General features: G+C 40.1%; 2 pseudogenes; one reads left to right on the forward strand and one right to left on the reverse strand.

Annotated features, from left to right (window-relative positions):
- Positions 1-517: 517 nt before the first annotated feature.
- On the reverse strand, positions 518-850 carry LOC132422460 (large ribosomal subunit protein eL33 pseudogene; annotated as a pseudogene).
- A 13333-nt stretch (positions 851-14183) lies between these two features.
- LOC132422461 (mitotic-spindle organizing protein 2B pseudogene) lies at positions 14184-14671 on the forward strand (annotated as a pseudogene).
- Positions 14672-19258: the final 4587 nt, after the last annotated feature.

Consider the following 19258-nt stretch of genomic DNA (forward strand, 5'->3'; position numbering starts at 1 on the left):
TGCCTTTAAGCTCGATTATCGTTGTTTCCCTTTGCGTTTGGGTTCGAACTGGGTTCAGCTTCTCTTGGGTCTAGAAACTGCTGGCCTTTGGAACAGAAGTATACCATCAGCTCTCCTGGGTCTCCAGCTTGCTGACTGCAGATCTTAGGACTTGTCAGTCACCATAATCATGTGAGCCAATTTCTTATAATAATCCACTCTTCTCTAGATTGATCTATCTATCTACCTATCTATCTATACTATTGGTTCTGTTTCTCTGGAGAACTTTGATTAATATGCCCATGAATCTTCTTGTTGTTGTTGAAGAAATTGGGTTGTATTTCCCATAGTTTCCATTGTCCACTGGAGTTTGCATCCTGGTCTTGTCATTTAACATGTTCCTGTGTCCTTTAAGTTTCCTGTAAATTGGATCTAATGAATAACCTGATTGACATTGGCTTTTTAATTTCCAACAATTGTTTTTTAGTTTTTTACAAGAGAACAGATCCACACTTTTATTTATTTACTTTCAATAAGTTTAAGTCCTTGAAGGGTACAGCATCACATGGATTCTGTGTCCAATGGCCTTAGCAGGAAGATTGCTTCGGAATTTGGCACAAACCGTGCCAGTGTTTCCATGAACATGAGTTATCTTTCCTCAGATTACTCTGGTTTTGTTAGTCTTTCCACCAGGAGTTACTGTGTTGTTCTTTGCTTTGTATACATTAGCACATCTCTTGCTTAGATAGAATTCAGTTTCATCTGGAGCATATACATCTTCAGTTTTCAAGAGAGCTTTGTGTTCCCTCTGGTTCCATAGACCCCACTTATAGCCAGCAAAAATGGCCTTGGACCACAGCCTTCCAGACATATTTGTTGTTTTAGAAGTCCTATTTCCAGCAGGCCTCCACCGGTTCCAAGATGACTGAGCTCCAGGACAATTTTGTGAGTAGTGTTGTGTGTACTTCTATCAGGTGGCACAGAAAGTCCAATTGTGTTCTTTGTGATGTTAGCAGCCACTGATGATCATTGACTAGATGAATTCATTAGAGATTGCAAGATGCTGATATTCTAATTCTATTGTTCCTTCTTTCCATGTGTAATTCTATAAAGAGAAAGTTTGCTTGTCAAGTATTGGTTACTCTGAAGTAGTATGTATAGGAAATACAGGAGTAATGATTACTTCTTTGCTCTAGTTACCAGTTTTCAAGTTTAATGAATCAGTTCGCTAGCACCCTCCAAAAGTGACAAATTAGTTGGAGTTTTTTAAAGTATTATTTTAAACACAAGGCTTAAATACATTTGATGTGTTTTAATCTGTTGCAGTTATTAACCTTAGTGATGTTCAAATTAACCATTCTTGGCCAGTGAGAGTTTATTCTAGAAGACTCCTGAGGTTTTTCTTTTTAATTAATTAATTACATATTTTTGGCTGCGTTGGGTATTCACTGCTGTGCGCGGGCTTTCTCTAGCTGCAGCGAACGGGGGGCTACTCTTGGTTGTGGTGCACGGGCTTCTCATTGCAGTGGGCTCTAGGCATACAGGCTTCAGTAGTTGTGGCACACAGGCTCAGTAGTTGTGGCTCGCAGGCTCTAGAGCACAGGCTCAGTAGTTGTGGCTCATAGGCTTAGTTGCTCTGCGGCATATGGGATCTTCCCGGACCAGGGCTCGAACCCGTGTCCCCTGCATTGGCAGGCGGATTCTTTTTTTTTTTTTTTTGCGGTACGTGGGCCTCTCGCTGTTGTGGCCTCTCCCGTTGTGGAGCACAGGCTCTGGACGCGCAGGCTCAGTGGCCATGGCTCACGGGCCCAGCCGCTCCACGGCATGTGGGATCTTCCTGGACCGGGACACGAACCCATGTCCCCTCATCGGCAGGCGGACTCTCAACCACTGCGCCACCAGGGAAGCCCATGGCTGGCGGATTCTTAACCATTGAGCCACCAGGGAAGTCCCTCCTGAGTTCTTTTGATATGAACCTGGTAGTCTCTGGAATCAGCCACTTCTCCAAGGAGCTCGAGTTCCTTTTAATGAGGAATGATCTGTAGAAAACACAATCTGGCCACTAGGGTTCTCCTTGCTTCATGTGTCTAAAACAAAATGAGCTCAGAGTAGACCTCCCTTCCTGACTCTTGGACTGAAGAGTTCATGTAGAAAGTCACTTTACCCTACAGACAAAAAGTTACCCAATTTTTAAGGGTTATGTAGGAAAGTGATAAGAAGTGGAGAGAACTGGCGTAGATTCTGGACAGACACCTACGGTTTATGATCCCTGCCAGAAAAATCAAGTCTTTCTGATCTGAAAACAGCTTGAGGCAGAAATTAATATGGCATCCCTGGGTAGTGGAGACAATGTAAGGAGTGATTCCATAGTCTACCTAGGCCACCCTCAGGGTCTACATGGCTCCAGATTCTGCCAAGCTGGTATCCAATTGGTATGAAAAAAAAGACCACAGACTCAAAATTTAAAATTAAATCTTTGTTATTTCCAACAATTGCATGGCAATAAGGGAGGAGGGAAATGCTCACCAGCCAGTAGCCAAAGGACCATCACACCCCAGTTCCCTACCACACCAAGGTTGTATGATTCCTTTTATTCTTAAGAGGACAATCTGAGATCCTCTGGTCAGTAGGGAAGTTGTAGCCTCAGGACTTTCAGGTAAGGAGAAGAGGGTCTCCTGACACTTAGGAAGCAGAGATAAAATTTTGTGATACTTATCAGGGAAGAAGAAAGGGGGCTTTATTTATAATTGTATGTTTAAAAAGGTAAAAAATGCTACTTTAAAAAGGGCCTGAAACATGCATTTGAATGGGATCACATGGTTAGTCCTGTAAAATATTAAGGACTCCTCATTTTGTGGAGACTTCAACTCTCTTTCTGTCACTACAACCATTTACTCTCTCTTATTGTGGAGGGGCTGATTTTATCTTCCTTGATCAATAAGACCTTGCAAAGACACTGGCATTTCATTTCTTTTTCCCTCTCCTTTTTAAGGGATTTAACTTTGGAATCTTCCAAAGGATGTTTGGTGAATGCCAGATCCCCAGAATTTTGGGGATTTTTCTTTGTTTTAAACAAAAATTGTACCTGATTCTTCTTGTTCATGTTAGTGACCATCTAATCACAGAGTCGAACACTTTCTCCCCTATACAGAAAAATAAACTAAGCATGCTTTACAGTAAAATCTGTCTTTTCTGATAGAAACCTGAGCCACTGAAAATAAGAGAAACAACTAGAAGCAAAGTAGAGTAATCCCTGGGGTTTGGATTATTTTCACAAGGGTTATGAAATTTTATTCAAGTTTGTTGCTCCGTTTTGCACCTCTGCAATAAAAGCAAAATGACCACCAGTACATAAGGGGTTAGCTTGACAAAGTAGACTTCCTTGTGTTAATTTTTAAGTTTATTTTCTTACTATATCTGTCTATAGACAGATACAGATAGATGTATGAAAATGTTCTTGCCTGTAAAATTTGTATTCATAAATGTGTTGCCGGTGGATCACTTGGGCCTGTACGCATACCAATTAGCGTGACTACTTCCATCTTAAAATCAAATCTAAAAACAAAATTTATTTTATATACATATGTATATATATAAAGGACTGTGGGTTGTATACAAACTATTGCAAACACTTGTACAAATCTGTCTTTTTTTTAAATAAATAAATTTATGTATTTATTTTTGGCTGTGTTGGGTCTTCGTTGCTGCGCACGGGCTTTCTCTAGTTGCCACGAGCGGGGGCTGCTCTTCGTTACGGTGAGTGGGCTTCTCATTGTGGTGGCTTCACTTGTTACAGAGCACGGGCTCTAGGCACGCGGGCTTCAGTAGTTGTGCACATGGCCTCAGTAGTTGTGGCTCGCGGGCTCTAGAGCACAGGCTCAGTAGTTGTGGCGCACAGGCTTAGTTGCTCTGCAGCATGTGGGATCTTCCCAGACCAGGGCTCAAACCCGTGTCCCCTGCATTGGCAGGCGGATTCTTAACCACTGCTCCACCACAGAAGGCCTTGCAAATCTGTCTTGATATAAAGGAAAAGCAAAATCTGTATAACATTATTACTACTTGAATGCCTCCATGACTGATTTTTTTTTTTATTTTAAATATAAACTTTTTTGTGAGAAAAAAAAAAATAAGACCTTGCGTTCGAGAACTGCCCCTTCACCCTTCCTCTGATACACTGATATATTGCCCCTTCACAAGACTTTCTGATTAGATCTCTCTTTTGTTCTTCACACTAAGCAGGAAAACCAGTTTAGGCCGGCTTATAACCAGAAAGGATCTCACTGTCCAGGATGCAATAGGGAGCTTCTTAATAATCTCGGTCACCTCACTTTCTTAGGTTTGACCCACAGTTAGACTCCCCAACTTTCAGATTCTTCCTCCTTATCTGCAGAGCTATCTCATCAGAGGAGCGTGTGATCCTCATAGATCACCTCCAAGAACACAAGTCCCAGAAATAGGTGAATGACACTCAGGCACCTGAGCAATTAGGAGGGTGGGTTCTGGCATCAGATTGCCTGGGATAAACTTCTAGCCCCATCACTTGCCAGCTGAGTGACCTCAGCCAAGTATTTAACTCAGTTTTGTGTGTTTTAGCATCCTCTGAAATGGTGATTATATTAATTCTCTACCTTGTATAACTGCTATGAAGAATAAGCCAAACACTGTATGAAAAATTCTTAGCATGATGTTTTAAGTTCTAGTATATAAAATGTTCAGTAAATGATATCTGTTATTATTATCTTTCACGTGGCAATGTAGTCTTCTAAAACAGAAACAGTTCAACATCTCTGGACAGAAAATTCCAGCCTTAGTCGTTGTCACTCATCAGTATTGCTTTGATATTGGATTGCATTCTTTTGTTTGAATTAATAACCTTCTTTGTTTCTAGAAAAGAAGGTCTGGCTTCTGGTTTTACTTTCTAGAAATCTTTAAGGGGCCAAACCATCCTGCCCATTGTAGAGGGGGGATCCCTCCATCAGACACCTGGTATGGGAGAGTCCTCACTCGTGTTTAGTGTGATCTTGCCTGTGCAGAGCCGGTTTAATAAACCCTTCTCCTCCCCTTGCCCCCACCAACACAGACTTGCTGTTCCTGATATCGGGAAGTGGCAGCATCGCCCCACTCAGTCACCTGTGATTTCTCTCTCACTCAGAACTGGAATCCAGGCTTATCGGCCCTCACTGACATCACTTTGTTTCCAGATGCCATTTTCTTTCACCTAGGTTTGGGGTAATAGCCTCCTTCATTATTCACCTACATCTGCCTGCAGTCTTACCTCTTTCAAGTTCACTGCTTTGGCCATAAGAAGGTTATTTCAGTGGATGGTGAAGGTCCAGGTCAGACTGGAAACTGAAGAGGAAAACGAAAATGGAGACAGTGAATGCAGGGAACACAAAAGGAGCTTACCTGAGAGCCGAGGAGAGAATGGAGATAAAACAGGTTTTCCAGAATGATCAGCAGGAAAATTCCTTAAAACAAACATGATTATGGCCAGGGGGACAGGGATGAAGGATGAAGAAAGCAGCCTGTGTCCCAGGATCTGGTGCGAGAAGAAAAGAAAAGATAGGGTCATTTAAGGCTTTAATTATGAAACATTTTTGTGTGTTTTTAGACATCATGATAAAAATATTTAAGTTCATTTTCTGTATTATGGTCCAAATGCATAAGTCAGCAATGTTTAGATAACATTAATAGTGAACAATATATTTTTTTTATTCCTTATAGAGGTACGAAAGGAGGATTTTTTAAAATGCTGTAACCATTAATTTTAACTTGTTTTCAGTTTCTATACCCCAAATGAAAGGTTTTTTCCCCCAACACCAGGGCGATTTTCTGTCAGTAATTGAGCGCACTGGCAGTAGGAGCTTTCACATGAATCCTCCACCCACACTTCCACAGAGGACAATAAAATGGCACTCAGAGCCTCAGAGGGCTCTGCTTCTAAACCCAAGATAAGTCTCATTCAGCCCTCCTTTCCTTAGCTTGCAAGTTCCTGTTTTGTTTTGGATAATAGACTGAGGGTTTTTTGTTTCTGTTTTTGTTTCTTCCTTTGTTGACTCTTTATAGGAACACTTGAATCTTAATTCTAGATTGAAGTTTCCCACCAGGGAACACCATCACACTTTCAATCTTTGTGTTCTACATCAAAGACCACCTTTACTGGGCTTTGTCTTCATCTCATCTGATTTTTCTGGTTTATTGCATTTATCTTTAGTTAGTGAATTAAAACGTTCCATCCGCACGATAAATCTCCCCAATGGTTAAATACTTCACAGTTTACAAAACTATTTCAATGCGTTGTTCCTCAACGCTGCTGTGAGGTAGGCTGCAAAGTTCTTTGTGGCTTCATTTTATTTTATTTTTTAACATCTTTATTGGAGTATAATTGCTTTACAATGGTGTGTTAGTTTCTGCTTTATAACAAAGTGAATCAGCTATACATATATCCCCATATCTCCTCCCTCTTGCGTCTCCCTCCCACCCTCCCTATCCCACCCCTCTAGGTGGTCACAAACCACTGAGCTGATCATCCTGTGCTATATGGCTGCTTCCCACTAGCTATCTATTTTGCGTTTGGTAGTGTATATATGTCCAGGCCACTCTCTTACTTTGTCACAGCTTACCCTTCCCCCTCCCCATATCCTCAAGTCCATGTAGTAGGTCTGTGTCTTTATTCCCGTCTTACCCCTAGGTTTTTCATGACATTTTTTTCCCTTAGATTCCATATATATGTGTTAGCATACGGTGTTTGTTTTTCTCTTTCTGACTTACTTCACTCTGTATGACAGACTCTAAGTCCATCCACCTCACTACAAATAACTCAATTTCATTTCTTTTTATGGCTGAGTAATATTCCATTGTATATATGTGCCACATCTTCTTTATCCATTCATCTGTTGATGGACACTAAGGTTGCTTCCATGTCCTGGCTATTGTAAATAGAGCTGCAATGAACATTTTGGTACATGACTGTTTTTGAATTGTGGTTTTCTCAGGGTATATGCCCAGTAGTGGGATTGCTGGGTCGTATGGTAGTTCTATTTGTAGTTTTTTAAGGAACCTCCATACTGTTCTCCATAATGGCTGTATCAATTTACATTCCCACCAACAGTGCAAGAGTGTTCCCTTTTCTCCACACCCTCTCCAGCATTTATTGTTTCTAGATTTTTTGATGATGGCCATTCTGACTGGTATGAGATGATATCTCATTGTAGTTTTGATTTGCATTTCTCTAATGATTAATGATGTTGATCATTCTTTCATGTGTTTGTTGGCAGTCTGTATATCTTCTTTGGACAAATGTCTGTTTAGGTCTTCTGCCCATTTTTGGATTGGGTTGTTTGTTTTTTTGTTATTGAGCTGCTTGAGCTGCTTGTAAATTTTGGAGATTAATCCTTTGTCAGTTGCTTCATTTGCAAATATTTTCTCCCATTCTGAGGGTTGTCTTTTGGTCTTGTTTATGGTTTCCTTTGCTGTGCAAAAGCTTTTAAGTTTCTCTTCTATAACTTTAAATAAATGTCATTTATATTTAATAATTGGATAGAAGATGCAAGGATAAGTTATGAGAACATGATATCACTTAGGACACCTACATTGTTTCTAGAATTTATATGAGATAAACATAACCACTTATTCATTTTGGTTTATTTTTGATGTATTTTATTTCAGATCTTTGTCTTATGGGTGAATGTTCATAGGACAATTTATACACTGGAATATAAGAGCATACATAGAATTCTTAACATTTGTTGTCAATCCTACATATAATTTTGAACTAAGTAGGAAACGAAAAATATGAAATATTTTTCTTTCTAGTTTATAGAAGAGCAAAGACTAACATATCTTTTAAAATGATCTCATTAATTAAAAAAATAGGGAACTAAATTGTATAATTAATACTGCAAACAGTTTGATTTGTGGTGGCATTGGGCTTATGAGTGAAATTTTCTTCATTTTATTTCAATTTATGTTAAGGCTGTTACAGCTATCATGTATGACAAATAAATAAAATTAAACTATTGAAAAAAACCACAACATTATACATGATGTATATATAAATTATTTTTTTCAATTAATTCTATGTTTAAAAACATTGAAAACTATTAAAATATCTCAACATTTTTGTAATTGCATCTGAGGCTAATAATTTTCAGAGGATTGGTTATTATCATAGATAAGATTAAACCAGGTAAAGAATCTGATTGGTCGTTAATAATTGACCAATAGAAAGATGTAGCTATTATCTAAAGTAAATGAAGTATTTTAATTTAGTTGCATAACATAGAATACAGTGAATTCTCAATTAGAACAAAATTAACCCACAAATAACCAGTTTCCTTTGGTCAATCTTTTAAGGAGAAACAGGGAAAATCAAGAACACACGTACACTATGTGTCTATATCCGCCAACTTTTAGTATGTGTTTGGCTGTGCTAGAGACTGAGGTCAATTGTTTTGTCTAGATTTAGAAAAATTTTTACGAAGTTTGAAATTAAAGGTCAGTACTGAGTTAAACAAACAAAACTCAGTTAAAAACACTGATGTCCCCAAAGAAAATAAATATTTTTTACTCAGTATAAATTAAATAATGCATAGTAAGATAAACGGAATCACAAAACCACAGCAGCATTTTGTCTTTGACATGGAGTAAAGATGAGAATTTTGGGTGTAGCCTGTGGGCTCTGCAAGATATTTATTCTTTCAAATCATGTCACATTGCCTAAGCCAGTTTGGTTGAGCCAGCATTTATAGACCTTTCGCCTGGTGTAGACATTGTGCCAGGAGCTAGAGACTCCAAAATCGTCAAAGTTGGTCCCTTTCCCTACTGCCCCACCCCCCTGGAATCGAGCAATGGTATTTTGTTTGCTTAGCCATTTAAACAAGCAAGAAATGTTATGGAAAAGATGTAAAACATAAAGTATGTTTAATGAATAATTAGAAAACAAATGCAGGTATAATCACCCCACTAAGTCAAGAAATAATACAAACAGTAGTGTGATCACTTCCCAGAGTAAGGGATAAGACAATGCTAGCATCCCCAAAGCACCTACTACTCCCTGTGACCTTTGCCAGTAACATCCCTTTTCATCTCCCCTGGAAGTAACTTCACCTGATTTTATAGTAATTACTTCTTTGTTCTTCTTTCTAGTCTTTCAAACCTTCTCCGTGTGCATCTCCTCAATAATGTAGTTTAGTTTTGCTTACTTTTGAACTTTATGTAAATGCAACCATATTGTCCATATTATTTTTTTCTTGTTTCTGTCATTAAACATTGTTACATTCATCCACGTTGCTCCATGTAGTTTATCCACTGTAATTGTTCTTTACCACAATTTTACTTATCCATTCTACAGTTTTGTGTTTTTTTTGTAAATTAATTATTTATTTTTGGCTGCATTGGGTCTTCGTTGCTCTGTGTGGGCTTTCTCTAGTTGCATCGAGCGGAGGCTACTCTTCATTGCGGTGCCCACGCTTCTCATTGCAGTAGCTTCTCTCGTTGTGGAGCACAGGCTCTAGGAGTGCGGGCTCAGTAGTTGTGGCTTGCGGGCTCTAGAGCGCAGGCTCAGTAGCTGTGGCACACAGGCTTTGTTGCTCCGCGGCATGTGGGATCTTCCTAGACCAGGGCTCAAACCCATGTCCCCTGCATTGGCAGGCGGATTCTTAACTACTGCGCCACCAGGGAGGTCCCATTCTACTGTTGATGGAAATTAAAACTGGGTCCATTTTGAGGCTCTTATGAACTGTGCTTACTCTTGACATGTCCCGTGGTTCTCATATGTGTGAGTTTCAGTCTTAGGTGTATACCCTGGGGTAGAACTGGGTGGACGTATCTTTCACTTTATGTGTCAGACTGTTTTCAAAGTCGTTGTACTAATTCACATTTCCAATGCAATGTATGAGAGTGTGCTCATTATAGAACAGTGGTGTGTGTGCTATACTCCACATAGCATCCTTCAGGGGCTGCAGAATAGGGCAGGGTAGGAGTTGGCCAAGTTCTGTGTCCCTCCCCACCCCCAGTTCATTCAGTGCAGTTGTCATGTTTTCCATATTGAACATCAGCAATCTTTTACTGGAAAAAAAGTTTGCATAACTTAAAAAGAAACAGATTGAAAATAATTGATCTGGAAGACAAATTATATACCTAAAACATTAGAGGCTCAATAAATGTCGAATGTTGAATGATGAACAAATGAATGAATGACAAAAAACACACTGAATGAATAGATTTTCAGAAATGAAGGTTATAAGAGAATATCTAGTTCTTTCCAGCTATGGCCTTTGTTCACAGGGAGATAGGCAACAGGGAAAGGTTATGTGAAGAGCAGGGATTTGTCTTTGCTTTTATTTCAATTTTCCAGTAATCCAGAGAGGAACAAAGAGAGTAGTGTGAGTTAGAGAGAAGAGAAAGAAAGAGGATAGAGACGGAGATACAGAGAAAGATGAGAGGAAGGACGGAAAAGTGAAGGAAAAGTGTAGTTCTTTTTCTCTACAAGTCATGCTCTTCCATTTTGCTGAGTAGGTTCCCAGAGCACAATCTGAAAACCAGGTGACCATCATGAACTCCCCTTTCTTGGTCTCATCACAGCTCAGTTTCTCCACCTTTGAGTTATTTTGTTCTTGATGCTTCTTGGGAGCTTGTGTTTGTGTTAGTCTGGAGTACCTCACCACATCCCATTGATCTCCCCAGCTGCCCTTTGGCAGGTCATTACAACTCCCTTAAACACAGCTACAAGAACTTACCCATGACTGGGTCTCAGGGTTCGTAAGGAGGCCAAGGGCCTCCAGAAACTGTCCCCACTCTTGATGTCCTACTTGTTGATGTCCTTCACCACAATTAGCTTGTAGGCTCTTTTAGTTCAGACAACTCATATATAAGTATATGTGCCTGCTACACACTTATATAATCCTTGATGCTATATCAACCAAAAAGGAAAACATTCAAGAATCTGGGGAGCCTTTTATTCCAAAAATGACTAACTAAAAGGAATGTGATCTTCTTAATAACATTTGTCCTCATTTTATTCAAAGTGCTTGTATAATTTAAATTCTATTGGTGATGAGAGTGGTGAGTTACCTGAAAGTAATCAATACTATCTACTTTAACTTTTCTCTTTTCTTTAAGGCTCTATTTCAAGTTCTTTCACTTGTAGGTATACACGTTTTCCAATTTCAATAGAGGCTTTTCTTCTCTTTAGAAAAAACTCACATAATTTTTTAAGGTTAATATTAATATGGAATTCAAACCCATTCATATGGTAATTATATCATTCAAATTTATGACTGTAATTGAGAATCTTACATTATTTGATCTAAGGATAATCAAAAGGAATAGCGCTATGGTCAGATCAAAGTGGGTTTTCAACACATGCAACACCAAAACTAAGTGGGGTAATTTAATACTGCCTAATATAATATTCAATATTCATGGAGCACTTCCCTCAATTTTCTCAGACGAAGTTATTATTCTCTCTAAAGGACAAATCTGAATAAAGAAACCACCACAGATGCTATTGCATATCAGCTTTAACACCTAGAAATTCTTACCATATGTGAACCACTTTTCAAAGACATTCATTCATTCATTCTATAATCACTTGTAGAGTGCCTATTAGTCACTGTGTTATGCAGTGAGAATACAAAAGCAAATGAAAAGAAAACAAGAAATGATTCGTCCCTTACTGATTGTTTCGGTGGCAAAGAATTGAGAAAAGAGACCTACAGGAGAAGTGAGACAATTAAAATTACTAAATAGTGGGATACACGCTATGATTGAGGTAAGTGGAAGGTAAAATGGGAATTTGTGGGTAAGGAGAGCATATGGCAATGATGGGTGAGATTTGGGAAGACTTCCTAGAGCAGCTGAATCTGAAAAATAGTAAGACCCAGGCAAAGGTAGACTGCAAGAATTCCAAACAGAAGTGGGCAGGAAATGCAAAAATCCAGAAGTAAGAAAGAGCATCTTGTGGTTCCAGAATTGCAAGGGGCTTACTATGACTAGAGATTATATGAGAGCTGGAGAATGGTAAGAGATGAGGCTGGAGAGATGAGTAGATACCATATCATATCATCATAAAAGACACCTGTAGGCCATTGTAGTGGGTTGAGGAGTATTCCCCCCAAAATTCATATTTACCTGGAACCTCAGAATGTGAGGTTATTTAGAAATAGGGTCTTTGCTGATGTAATTAGTTAAGGATCTCAGATGAAGTCATTCTGGATTTAGGGTGGGCCCTGGAACCAGTGACTGGTGTCCTTATAAGAAGAGGAGAGGACTCAGACACACAGAAAAGAAGGCCATGTGAAGATGAAGGTAGAGTTTGGAATGATGCAGCTCAAGCCAAGGAACGCCAAAGATTGCCAGGAGTCATCAGAATCTAGAAGAAGGTGAGGAAGTGTTCTTCCCAAGAGATTTCAGAGGAAGCATGGCCGTGGCAACATCTTGATTTTGGACTTCTAGCCTCCAGAACTGTGAAAGAATAAACTTCCATGGTTTTAAGTCATGAAGTTTGTGGTAATCTGTTACATCAGCCCTGGGAAACTAATATAGTCATAATAAGGAGTTTGAATTGACCTACAGACACCTTGACATGTCAGGTGTCAGCCTTGACATGTTCTATGAAAAGATTTAAGTAAAGAAGTGATGTTATCATATTGGTACTTTAAAAAGGTCACTCTGGCTGCAGTGTAGAGGATGGATGTGAAGAAAGAGGGACTGAATATAGGGACACATTGGAAGGACCTAGGAAGGGGCAGCCTTAACTAGAGAAGTGAGAGAGGGGAATGAAGAGAAGTGGCTAGATTTGGAAAATATTAGAAAAGTAGACTTGACAGAACTTCATCATTATTTCTTAGATGTGAGGGTGTGTGAAGAGTCAAAAGTCAAGGACTAACTCTCGACGTATAGCCTAGCTTTCCCACAACGCATTCGAAAAAGCATCTGTTCTCATCTACAGATCCAGCTAAGGCAGAGGACATAGGCAGACATGTTTGCACCACTTGAGTTGGGTAGGTTGGGGCAATGTGACTCTCTCCTGGTATGAACAGGGAAATGCTGTTGTGAGCTTTCCCTGAAAGGTCATGCTGGATTGGTGTTAGTCTTAGTGAGCCATATATTAGCAGAAAAATCTAGTTCACAGAGGGAGGAAACAGATGAAAGCCAAAAAAATAAAAACTTAAAAAAAAATTCAAGTGAACTTGGGAGATAGAGATTTTGAGGAGATTCCTTTGAGACCTGATTATAATTCTTATAAATGCCTTCCATGAACTTATCCTTAAGCATATGATAAATCTTCTTTTTACTTGCAAAATCGAGTGGCTTTTCTGTTTTGTAATCATACTATCTCATGCCATCACATCAGATCTCTGGCATGGATAACTGGATAGATGGCAGTATCATTTATCAAGAGGGAAGGATGGGAGGAAAAACAAGTTTTGAGGAAAAATGATGAGTTCAGACTTGGACATTTTGCCTTTGTGGTGCCTCTAGGACATCTAGGCAAGTCCAGTGTGGACACAGAAGACCTCCTCAGAATGTTTTGGACCAGAGTTCAACTCTGGAAGCCATCTCCCGGTAAAGATTAATTGGTGCCATTGTCTTCCAGGGTAAGTGGGGAAAGAAGGCTAAGGACAGTGGGAAGTCTGACATCTGAAGGACTTCTCTATTCCAGAAAGGAAGAGGAATCTGCAGAGGAGGCTAAGAAGGAATGGCCAGAAAAGTAGAAGAATAATCAGGGAAGGTGTGAGGATGGGGTCCAAGAAAGTGGAGAAAGGAAAGCATTTCAAGGAGGTCAAGAGCATCAGATGCTGTGGTGAGTGCACTGTTTTTCAGCAAGGAAGAAACCGCTGCTGACTTTGGCAAGAGGAGATTTGGGGAAGTAATGGGGGTGGAGGAAAGATTATGAGTGGAAACAATAGATTATGTTTTCAGTGGGCTGGCTGTAATGAGAAGAAAAGACATACAGAGGTAACTAGAAGGGAACATAGGATAAAGGGAGGTGTCTGTTCGACTAAGATGGGAGAGACTTAAGCCTGTTGACAGACTGAAGGAAGTCAGTTGATAGAATTTAATGATAATTGAGAATCATTCATTAATGACCCAAGGTCTGTAGGAATGTGGGAGGGATAGATGCAATGCCTAGTTGAATAATTACCAACTTTCACTGTGGTGAGAGGGAATGGGAATAGGGTTTTTAAAAAAAGGCAAGAATGCGGACACGCATCCTCCGCCGTCCGCAGATGGCGGCGCGGGCGCGGGCGCCCCCGGGGCTGGAGGCGGACCTGCAGAAGCTGGCGCTGCGGCGGAAGAAGGTGCTGGGCGCCGAGGAGATGGAGCTGTTCAAGCTGGCGCAGGCGGCGGGCGGCGCCATGGACCCCGACGTGTGCAAGATCCTGGTGGACGTGCTGAAGCTCAACGTGGTGCCCCTCGCCGTCTTCCAGATGCTCAGTGCATGTGCGCCGGACAGAGGCTGGCGAGCGAGCCCCAAGACCCCGCGGCCGTGCCCCTGCTCACGCCCGGCGTGCCTGAGACCCGAGGGAGAAACAAAGGCAGCGGTGCCCTCGGCGGCGGAGGCCCGGCGCTTACAGAACGCGGCGTCCGGGAAGGATCCAGCCAGAGGATGCCCCGCCAACCCAGCGCCACCATGCTGCCCAAGCGGGGCGGGCCGGGGAAGAGCCCCACGCGGAGCAGCACCTGAGCGGGAGGCCTCGCACGGGCCCACCGCGGGCCTCCAGCCTCGCAGGCAGGCTGCTCCTCCCGTTGGTAATAAACCTCTTTGAAAACCTGAAAAAAAGAAAAAAAAGGCAAGACTGCAGATAAATTTGTTGACGAGAGGTAAAAAGCAGCGGAATGTTTTCCTGATGATTTCTAAATTGGCTCTGGATAGTAAAATTAGGTACTAGAAGTTGAATCTGTGCAGAGGAAACGAACCAGAAAGGTAATTTGGAACTATAAATTACCTAAGAAATTCCCTACCCACCCTCCAGACTAGCTCCAAACGTGAAACAAATGTGAGTACTTGGAATCACTTAGGAAGTGACCTATAGAAGGGAAAATAACTTCTGGGGTCGCCAAAAATATATATAAACCTAAACTGGCTCTTTGTAAAGATAAATTAAAATACAAACACAGATGCACACACACACACCCATATATACACATACATATGCATACACATACCACTTTAAAGTTTGAAAAAGGAGATATGGTAGAAGTCAGAGAGTTATACAAGAATATTTTGTGCACTCCATGGTAATAAACTGAAAATCTAGAGGGAAGGAATTTTTTCTAGCAATATATAAATAACTAAAAGTTAAAAAATCCAAATACCGATATCATAGGAAGTATTGGACAACTTAAATCTACTGCTTAAGAAAACGTACCAGCCTCTCTTTTCTATTTGAACTGTGTATTAGGGTAACTAAATAGTTGATAAGGGAAGATTCTTAGTTGAGGAATTTTAGTTACTAAATGCAGGAGGAATGATAGAATAAGAAAGTCACCATTTTTGTAAACCCTAATGAGACAGTGGCTCTAAGGAATGTTCATTAATGGCTGCTAAAACTATTAGGTGAAAGGCTGATGGGGAACTTTATAATGAGTGGATCAGGCTGACGATACTTGAATTCATGCACCAATCTCAGTGTCATTGTGAGTGGAACAACTTGACATTAAGGACAATCATGTAATATGAAGTACACCTCACCACCTATAAAGAATCCTCCACACAAAAAAATTGAGCTTAAATATAACCAAGCCTTTAACTTTCAGTCTACAAAAAATAAGAAAAGAAGAGCAAGTTAAGCAATACTTAACTTGTTAAGCAATACTTAAAAATCAACCAAGTCCAGAATCTGGAATATTCTGTAGGACAAACAATCATTTATTTCAACAAATAAATGGCATGGCAGGGCAGGAAGGGGTAGTTGAAAAGGTGAGAGGGCACTTTTATAAACTGAGAGAATCAAGAGACAGAACAAACAAAATACAATGCTGTAGACCTTGTTTGGATTCTGATTCAAATAAACCAACTATAAAAGGATATTTTTAAAACAATCAGGAAATTTTTGTTAGGTATAAGGTGGCCATGGAAAGGACGCTAGAATGGGGGCTTATAGAAAAGAAAAGGAAATGGGAATAGCAGTAACAGAGGAAAATATAAAACAAAAGAAGGGCATTGAATGAACTGGTAATGATAGTGTGTGATATACTGAAGAGTGTGGCCAATTTGGTTCCGTACATGGGATGTCACTGTTATTCATTGACACTGCAATCCCACGTTCAGTAATTTTTTAATAGAAACAAATGTATTAGTGTAAAGGGATATATGAACAAGGATGTTTATTGTAGCAATTTTTGGTAATAGCAGAAATCAGGACTTGTACATCCATCAACAGGTGAATGGTTGAATAGATTACATTCTGTCTATATAATGGAATATTATGCAGCTATTGAGAAGACTTACTTAGAGTTACACACATGTTGATCTAGAAAGATGTCCATGAAACATTAAGTGAAAAATGCAAGCTGCAAAGTAATGGGCAAGGATTATCCCATTTATTGTAAACCATCCAGAAATAAGGAGAAGAAAAAATTCCAACATGTGTATATTTCTGTGTCAGTCAGGGTCTAGTTGTCAGAAGAGAGAAACAATATAGTTTTATATTTGATTATATGATTTTATATATGATTAAATATAAAATAATGGTGAACTCGACACCAATTTGCTAACCAGATAACTGAAAGAGAACTTGGAGAACTCTAGGTTAGGAGGTGTGATGACTCTTGTTCTGCAGTTGTTGGAAAAACTATAAGTTGTATTCAGCTACTGTCTGGGGCCATGGCTGTGGCTGCAGGACTGAAGAGTATTGGTCAAGTGATTCTCATGGGGTCCATTAGCAAACTGGAAGGAAACAAGGATCCTGACAGGAAGCTAGGGAGTAAAGGAGAAATGTGGTTTGCAGAGTTACAATCCCAGCATCACAAAACACAGAGGGAGGTTGGAGCTGAGAGACAAGGGCTTAATAACTGATACCATATATTTGCACGTATTGGTGTGGATATGCAGAAAAGCACTGAATGATAGAAATTAACCTGTTCATATGAACAGCAGTAACCTCAGAGGTAAGAAGAGACTGGGAACTTAAAACAAAGAATAAATAATAACTCCATGTAGTGTATGATGGATTATAGTGTGTACATACTATATGTGTAATAATAATTTTTAAAAACCCACATAACCAATGAAGCATAAAAATAAAGAAAAATTAAAATTAGAAGTAGAAATACCCTGAGGTGTGCCCTGGGGAGAGAATAGCTCTGTCTCTGCACAGAGGTAGATGCCTGAGGTGTCAGTGCCTTTGGACCTGAGACCTGAGAGGCAGCTGCTTCAAGAGACTGATTTGCACTGTTAAACATAAAACTAAATTTATGCTTGGATTTTAAAGTGTGCTAAACTGTGGCAACTTCTTGATGATTATTGAATCTGGATAATGGGTACATGGAGGTTCATTGTATTGTTCATTCTACTTTTGTGTAGGTTGATATTTTTTTCAAGATAAATACCAGGAAAGGAAGATTCTGATAAAAATCATGATTTATTTTACAATCATAGCCCATGAAAGGAAGAAAATAGATGTATTTTTCCTAACTCCAAGAGAATATGGAGAGTCCTGTATAATTGTTGAATTAATTACAATAAGATCAGTTACTTTGATGAGTTAATTCAAACTGAACTTCCTGTAACAATGAGGAAATACAATTTCTTAAAACAAACAAGTAAAACAAGCAGCATTGTCTCAAGATTAAGGATAATATAACAATAAACTATTGTAGTTAAAAATCAAGATATAACTGTTGGGGACTTCTCTGGCAGTCCAGTGATTAAGACTTCACCTTCCAATGCAGGGGGTGTGGGTTCGATCCCTGGTCGGGGAGCTAAGATCCCACATGCCTTGTGGCCAAAAAACCAAGACAAAAGAAAAAACAGAAAAAAACGGAAGCAATATTGTAACAAATTCAATAGAGACTTTAAAAATGGTCCGTACCAAAAAAAAGTCTTTAAAAAAAATGATGTAACTGGTGAACTTCTTAAATGCACACTAGGCAGAAATTTCATCATGATAAGAAACATAAATCTGTCAAGAAGGGACCTTTGCCCCAACCTGGCTAATGTTTACATTTATGGCTGTCCTCAAAACATCTGATTGGTTAATAGAGTCTGTCTTTGATCTTAATCTCTCTAATAAGCTGCCTGATCAGCTTAATGTATTATAATCTTAAAATGTCTGTGTCAACATCTCATCTGCCCAAAGTTCCTGTTATTGACATATAGGGCACCTCTGCTATAATCTGGAATTAAATTTAACCAAAGCAGAATCAAAAATATCTGGATATTTTTATCTATTTACTTCCTCTGCTCTAGGTCTGTAAATTTGAGAACCTTAAGAATGCAGGAGGCTAGGATTGGAATCAAGATGGCGGAGTAGAACGATGTGCTCTCACCCCGTCTTGCGAGAACACCAGAATCACAACTAGCTGCTGGACAATCATCGAGAGGAGGACACTGGAACTCACCAAAAAAGACACCCCACATCCAAAGACAAAGGAGAAGCCACAATGAGATGGTAGGAGGGGCGCAATCACAGTAAAATCAAATCCCATAACTGCTGGGTGGGTGACTCACAGACTGGAGAACACTTATACCACAGAAGTCCACCCACTGGAGTGAAGGTTCTGAGCCCCACATGAGGCTTCCCAACCTGTGCGTCCAGCAACAGGAGGAGGAATTCCTAGAGAATCAGACTTTGAAGCTTAGTGGGATTTGATTGATTGCAGGACTTTGACTGGACTAGGGGAAACAGAGACTCCACTCTTGGAGGGCACACACAAAGTAGTGTGTGCATCGGGACCCAGGGGAAGGAGCAGTGATCCCAGGGGAGACTGAACCAGACCTACCTGCTAGTGTTGGAGGGTCTCCTGCAGAGGCGGACGGTGGCTGTGGCTCACCATGGGGACAAGGACACTGGCAGCAGAAGTTCTGGGAAGTACTCCTTGCCGTGAGCCCTCCCAGAAACTGCCATTACCCCAGCAAAGAGACCAGATAGGCTTCAGTGTTGGGTTACCTCGGGCCAAACAACTAACAGAGAGGGAACCCAGCCCCACCCATGAGCAGTCAAGTGGCTTAAAGTTTTACTGAGCTCTGCCCACCACAGCAAGAGTCAGCTCTACCCACCACCACTCCCTCCCATCAGGAAACTTGCACAACCCTCTTAGATAGCCACAT

The sequence above is a fragment of the Delphinus delphis genome, chromosome 3 (genome assembly GCF_949987515.2).
Source record: "Delphinus delphis chromosome 3, mDelDel1.2, whole genome shotgun sequence".
NCBI lineage: Eukaryota > Metazoa > Chordata > Mammalia > Artiodactyla > Delphinidae > Delphinus > Delphinus delphis.